Source organism: Abramis brama, assembly GCF_963993115.1.
Source record: "Abramis brama genome assembly, chromosome: 6".
Lineage (NCBI taxonomy): Eukaryota > Metazoa > Chordata > Actinopteri > Cypriniformes > Leuciscidae > Abramis > Abramis brama.
The window spans coordinates 45,153,989-45,160,510 of record NC_139968.1 but is presented as its reverse complement, the minus strand read 5'-3'; the positions used below and the strand labels follow the sequence as shown (position 1 = coordinate 45,160,510).

Genomic DNA, 6,522 nt, shown 5'->3' with positions numbered 1-6,522 from the left:
CTTTAACCCAGTAGACATTTGTATATGGGGCCCATGTGGGTTTGAAATGGGCGGAAAAATGGGCTCTGTATGGGATTGCCCGCGGGTTCCATAATGGCCCCATGTTAATTGCCCATATTGATTTCATGTAGGATTGCACTTGGTACTAGGTGGGGCCCAAGTGGGCAAAATGCACAAGACCCATCTCAGTCCCAGCTTAACCCCGCCAACATTTGTATATGGGGCCCATGTGGGTTTGAAATAGGCTGAAAAATGGGCTCTGTATGGGATTGTCCGCGGGTTCCATAATGGCCCCATACCAACTGCCCACATGGATTTCATATAGGATGGCACTTGGTACTAGGTGGGACCCAAGTGGGCAAAATGCACAAGACCCATCTCTGTCCCAGCTTTAACCCAGTAGACATTTGTATATGGGGCCCATGTGGGTTTGAAATAGGCTGAAAAATGGGCTCTGTATGGGATTGTCCGCGGGTTCCATAATGGCCCCATGTTAATTGCCCAGATAGATTTCATATAGGATGGCACTTGGTACTAGGTGGGACCCAAGTGGGCAAAATGCACAAGACCCATCTCTGTCCCAGCTTTAACCCAGTAGACATTTGTATATGGGGCCCATGTGGGTTTGAAATAGGCTGAAAAATGGGCTCTGTATGGGATTGTCCGCGGGTTCCATAATGGCCCCATGTTAATTGCCCAGATAGATTTCATGTAGGATTGCACTTGGTACTAGGTGGGGCCCAAGTGGGCAAAATGCACAAGACCCATCTCTGTCCCAGCTTAACCCCATCGACATTTGTATATGGGGCCCATGTGGGTTTCGAAATAGGCTGAAAAATGGGCTCTGTATGGGATTGTCCGCGGGTTCCATAATGGCCCCATACCAACTGCCCACATGGATTTCATATAGGATGGCACTTACAAAAAGGTGGGCCCCAACTGGGCTACATGCACAAGACCTTTCTTGGTCCCAGCTTTAGTTTTTTTGTAGGTACTACAACGTTACTACATGGGCCGAAATATGGGCTGTAAGTGGGTTTGTCCATGGGTTCCATGTTGGCCCCAGCAACTTACTCATTTAGGTTTTATGCAGGATTTCACAGGGCTTTAGGTGGGGCCCAACTAGGAATCATATGCATGTGGCCCAACTAGGGATCATCTGGGTTCCATCTAAATGAGTAGCAACACCACACAAACAAGTTTTAAAGCATTAGAGCACACAGTGAGATTGAAATCTTTTCAAATTAAAATTTTATTGAAATTACCCATCATATTATGCTATATTCTGAAATTCCAGAGACAATATTTAAAGAAGCAGATTTATGTCAGATTAAAGAGTATCTCTTTAAAGTTCTATACCTAATTGTTAAAATACATACTTTTAACCTGTATTTGACCCAGTCTTTACTGAAAGCTTTGAACATTTGAACAGGAAATAAATTGGGGACAGTTAGAAGAAGCAGCAACTACACATGTACCAGTACAGCTTACACTGCAGACAGTCATTTGTGCATTCTGGACACTGTCCTCCATCTCTTGTCCCAGACTATTTTGAGTGTTCCCTCTCAGTTTCTTGCCAGTTGATCTGAGCAGTCTTCTTAAGAGCCTCTGCAAAACAAATTTGTTTTTTTTAGAGATTAGGATTTTAGAGAAATCATGTTACTTACACGTCACAATACCTTATGAAAAAATAACTTTTACTCAAGATAAAAAACAAAAACAGCATTAAACTTCAATTGGAATGGTCATGGTATTGGAATGTCACTGGAAGGGCATTTGGGAAATCAACAGAGAATTACTGTTTATTTATTCAGACTATTCCGATTTAATTTTGTTTTAATAAAACCAGTTTATAAAGTATGAATATGCAATGTGTTTGAAAGCATCAATTCATTAATTGATACAAGTTAACCCTTAAAAAAAATTATAAACAAAAATAATAATAATAATAATAATAATACATTATTTGTCTCAAGTAATTTTAATATTAGGTAGTTTCTCACAATCAGATTCTCAGTCCATGATAGAATGGGCCGACAAAATGATGCATAATTAAAGTATTTTAATTATTTTTTTATTGCTAATGATTTATGATTGCTTTTAAAGTAAAAATATAAAAATATTATTCTTTGTGTCTTTGGAAAATAATTGAGGTGATCACAGGTGTGGATGATTCTTAAATTTCCAGGATGGCTCGACTTCAGAGTCACAGTTTTAATAACAAGTTAGAATTGTTAAAATGAGAATCTAAATTAACAACATAACATGTAATTTACTAGAGGTTCTGACAAATGTTAATTTCTGCAATCGATTTAAAATGAATATGAATCTGAATTAAAAAAAAAGTTTGAATGAATGATTTAATGACTAAAATACGCGTTTCATTACTGGATGAATCAGCGTTTTTGAACGAATCTCTAGAATGAATGATTAAAGTTTCAAGTGTCAAGATTCTTGCAAAAGTTGATTTACTCTATTTTGATTGCTACTGTAGACAGTGTTTATATCTGAACTATAAACTTTTATCTCAGTACTTCTGTGATCATTTGAATTAAGAGCTGATGTTGTTGTAATATTATTTAAGAATATAATAAATGACTGTTGTGTCAATCTAAAATGATCTTTCCACTCATCATTCTGTGAAGTGGTGCAGGACAATGTTGTCCAACAAGTGCTTGTTTCGGACTCTCATCTGCAGATGCCTTGTTTTGGGCATCTGGGCATTGTTTTGTTACTGCTTGATTAATATAAGCAGCACGGCAAAGCTTTGTGTACTCCTCGTCTCCTAATAAGGACCTGAAATATAGGTAAATATAAGTCTGCTTTTGAAAACAACGGAGGATGGTTAGTTTGTGACAACAGCAGGAAACTGCATATTACGTTCACATCAAAAAGATTAAATCAGATTTGAAGCTTGTGACTTATAAATGCCCATCAACCTGATGACTTAGCATTCATGTAAAAACTATGTTCAGATTCATCAATCAGAATGATTTCATTCCGATCGAAACAAAACATTTCCATGTAAATGTGGCTACTGACAGCGCCAACGCAGATATAAATGTTCACTGTGATCTTACTTGACAAAGGTTTAAGACAAATCGTTTGTCATTTAGGAAAATATTGCGTGGGTATTTGAATCGAGATCAAAATCTTTCAACAATTTCAGCTCTAATTTCTGATAATATAAGTGGTAGGGGTGGAACGGTACATGTATTCGTATTGAACCGAAACGGTACGGGCGTCACGGTTCGGCGCATAAATTTACACGGAGAATACACGGTATAAAAATAAATAAAACTTGTGTGCAAATTAATGAATGTAATGTGGAACTACTGTTAGATACGCGGGTTCTTTAGGGACACCTAATCTGCATTCCCGCCTTAGCTCTGAAGTTGGCTGCGATGTAAAGATTGCAATGCTGGAATATATTGTGTGTGTGTGAGAGAGAGAGAGGCGCGGTCGCGATCGAAAAGTCGCAAAGTGCTTACTGAAATTTGTGTGTGTGAGGTGTGATCGAACAGTGTAAACATAAAAACATACTCCGTCATTTTGTTTATACAGGACATCATTCAAACTGCAAAGTGTTTAAGTTTCTGTGAATTAAAATTTTAAGGAAAACAAATATATTAATCTGAAATGTAGCAAATTAATTCAATTAAATTCATTCAGGTACAATTACCAAACATATCTCAAGGTCTTTTTGTCTTTTTATTAATTTAATTAATAAACTAATTATATAAAACTATTGTCAGTGCACTACAAATAAACTGGTTCTATGCCTTACTTTATTAATAAAACTTATTTAAAAAATACAAGGCTTAAGTAATTTATTTTCCTTTGGTGGTACAGCCTGAGACATGCACAAGCCTTCTGCATTTTTGTTTTGCTTTGCTTTTTTCCTCCATTGTACCAAACTCGTACCGAACTGTGATGTCTGAACCGAGGCATGAACCGAACCGTGACTCCTGTGTACCGTTCCACCCCTAATAAGTGGCTCTGTATATTTCTGATATGTAGAGAAACATTACACTTAATTCAGAATCCTAACTACACATAGTATTAAAGTAGTTCACTTTAAAAATGAAAATTAGCCCATGATTTACTCATCCTAGGTATGTATGACTTTCTTGTTGCAGACGAATACAATCAGAGTTATATTAATAAACACATTGATGCTTCCAAGCTGCATAATGGCAGTGGATTGCAACCATTGCATCCATCAGATTGAAGCTCAAAAAAGTGCATCTATCCATTACATAAGAACTCTACGCGGTAAATAAAGGCCTTCTGAAGCGAAGCCATGAGTTTGTGTTAGAAAAATATTAATATTTAAAACAACTAGGTTCTGGGCAAACAAACATACGGATTCCACTTAAGGGTAAAGCGCAACTTATGCGAGTAATGCGACGTGCTGCTGATATTTACGCTACCCCATGATGCACTACGCTACTTCTGATGTCACAAGTTGCGTAAGTTGTGCTTTATACAAAAGTAGACTATGTATGGCCGGAAGCTAGTTATTTTACTTTCTAAAGTATTAAATATGGATACTTTTGGAAACTCATGGCCTTGCTCCAGAAGGGCTTTATTAACCCAACCCCATAGTTAATATAACTCCAATTGTATTTGTCTAAAAGAAGAAAGTTATATACACTAACAATGGCTTGAGGGTGAGTAAATCATGGGGTAATTTTCATTTTAGTGAAAATTACTACTACTCTAAGTCAATTATGTAAAATCTAATTTTGTAAATTTTATTAAATTAAGTAAAATCAAAACACCTCACACATAACAAAAGGTTAATAGATTCATACCAGAAGTGACAGTGCAATCCTTCACCAAATTGCCAGTACTCATCTGGATCCTTGGTCAATCTGAGGTGGGATGGAGGGGGCTGATAAGTCCTTAAAAAGAAAGATTTAATTTGTACCATTCCTTTAAACAATATTAAACAAAACGTATTTAAATTGTACCAACATTTGCCATTATTAAACATTCAGACAACATGAACAAATGGTCACCAATAGCTTCCTGGGTGCCGCAGCAAAAACGTCTGGCCACTGCTCCGGGTGTGTGTTCAGTGTGTGTGTGTGTGTTCAATACTCACTAACACACACACACACACTATGAACACACACCCGGAGCAGTGGGCAGCCATTTTTGCACATACATGTCACGTCACATCACACAATTGTAGCTTTGAAAAAAGCAAATTGGTACACCAAAATCAAACAGACCATCTAATAATTTTACCTGTCGCCACATTTATCCTGTTATGACACGTCTGAGGGTCTTTCCCTTGATGCTCTTCAGTGAACTAAATAAAGGACTGATGATGGTGACATGTTCTCCTTTCTTTGTCACTTTAGAGAAAGAAAGACAAAAGGATAAAAAGTTACTCAGATTTGTCACTGGTAGATGAAATTACTTTTGATGATGAGAATAATACTTTTAACTACATAATATATTAATCCCAATGTAAGGTTTAGAAGCAATGGTTAAAATTGACTTGCATCTTACTGAAGTTGATAATCGTGGTGGATTTGTCTCTCTGTTGGGTGCCTGTTCTCCCCAAAAAATCTTCTTCCAGTGCTTGAGATATATATATATATATATATATATACACATATATAAATGACAGTTATATCAGTCACTTTACTCATTCGGATGCTCCTTCCCAAGAAAAATAAATAAATACATCAAATGCAATAGTTCCACTTTAGCACAATCAAATACACTTAACCTCAGCACTACTTCCAGATAACTAAAGTTGCATTAAGTACAACATTTGTTGTTCTTATTGACTTTAAGTATATAATTAAGGATACCAAAGTACAATTGCAGGGTATTTATATTAAGTACATAAATATGTAAATGCATTTGTAGTAAACTTAGCATAAAATAATTTTTTCAAATATATTTTAGTTATATATTTTTTCCAATAGGGTTTTCATGTGTTTGAGTTTTAAACTAGCTGACTAACATTGACATCAGAGGCTACAACGTGCTAATACGCTAATCACTATTAGCATCTTACTGTAATCAAATCAATGGTACACGTACACGCGCGCGCGCACACACACACACACACACACACACAGCTGCAGGTTGTAGTACGTCCGTTATCCGTGTGTAAAAACATTTCTGGGAAGTTAATGAACTCCATTAACACAAGATTTATTTACCTGCATTATATATTCTACCATGAACTATATTAACATTCGTATCCACTTATTTTAATGTAATGCCTAAACGTTTAAATATATATTAATTGATCTCTGTTTTTTCTAAACTAATAGGACATGAACACAAAACATAACTACGTAATAGAGACTGAAAAATGTTCTCTTACCTGATATCACCAAAATGTTAGCAGGACTCACACATCCAGACCGACCTTCCTCTGTGTTCACATATCAGCTTCTGTTCTCCTCCGTTTACATGTCACAACGCAAATTAGTTTAAAATAATAATTTAACAGGCATAAGGAAAGACCGAGTAATCTTGCCGAGCAGTAGC

The 6,522-nt window shown here is 36.4% G+C and overlaps 1 long non-coding RNA gene across 2 annotated transcripts; it reads right to left on the bottom strand.

Annotated features, from left to right (window-relative positions):
* Window positions 1-696: 696 nt before the first annotated feature.
* Window positions 697-5,623, bottom strand: LOC311085306. 2 transcript variants are annotated; one of them, XR_014606783.1, is made up of 4 exons: window positions 5,524-5,623; window positions 5,257-5,366; window positions 4,818-4,907; window positions 697-1,608 (listed from the first exon to the last, which is right to left on the bottom strand). It is a non-coding gene; the product is annotated as an uncharacterized lncRNA (long non-coding RNA). The 2 variants fall into 2 exon arrangements; XR_014606784.1 differs by having other exon boundaries at window positions 698-1,608; window positions 5,517-5,606.
* Window positions 5,624-6,522: the final 899 nt, after the last annotated feature.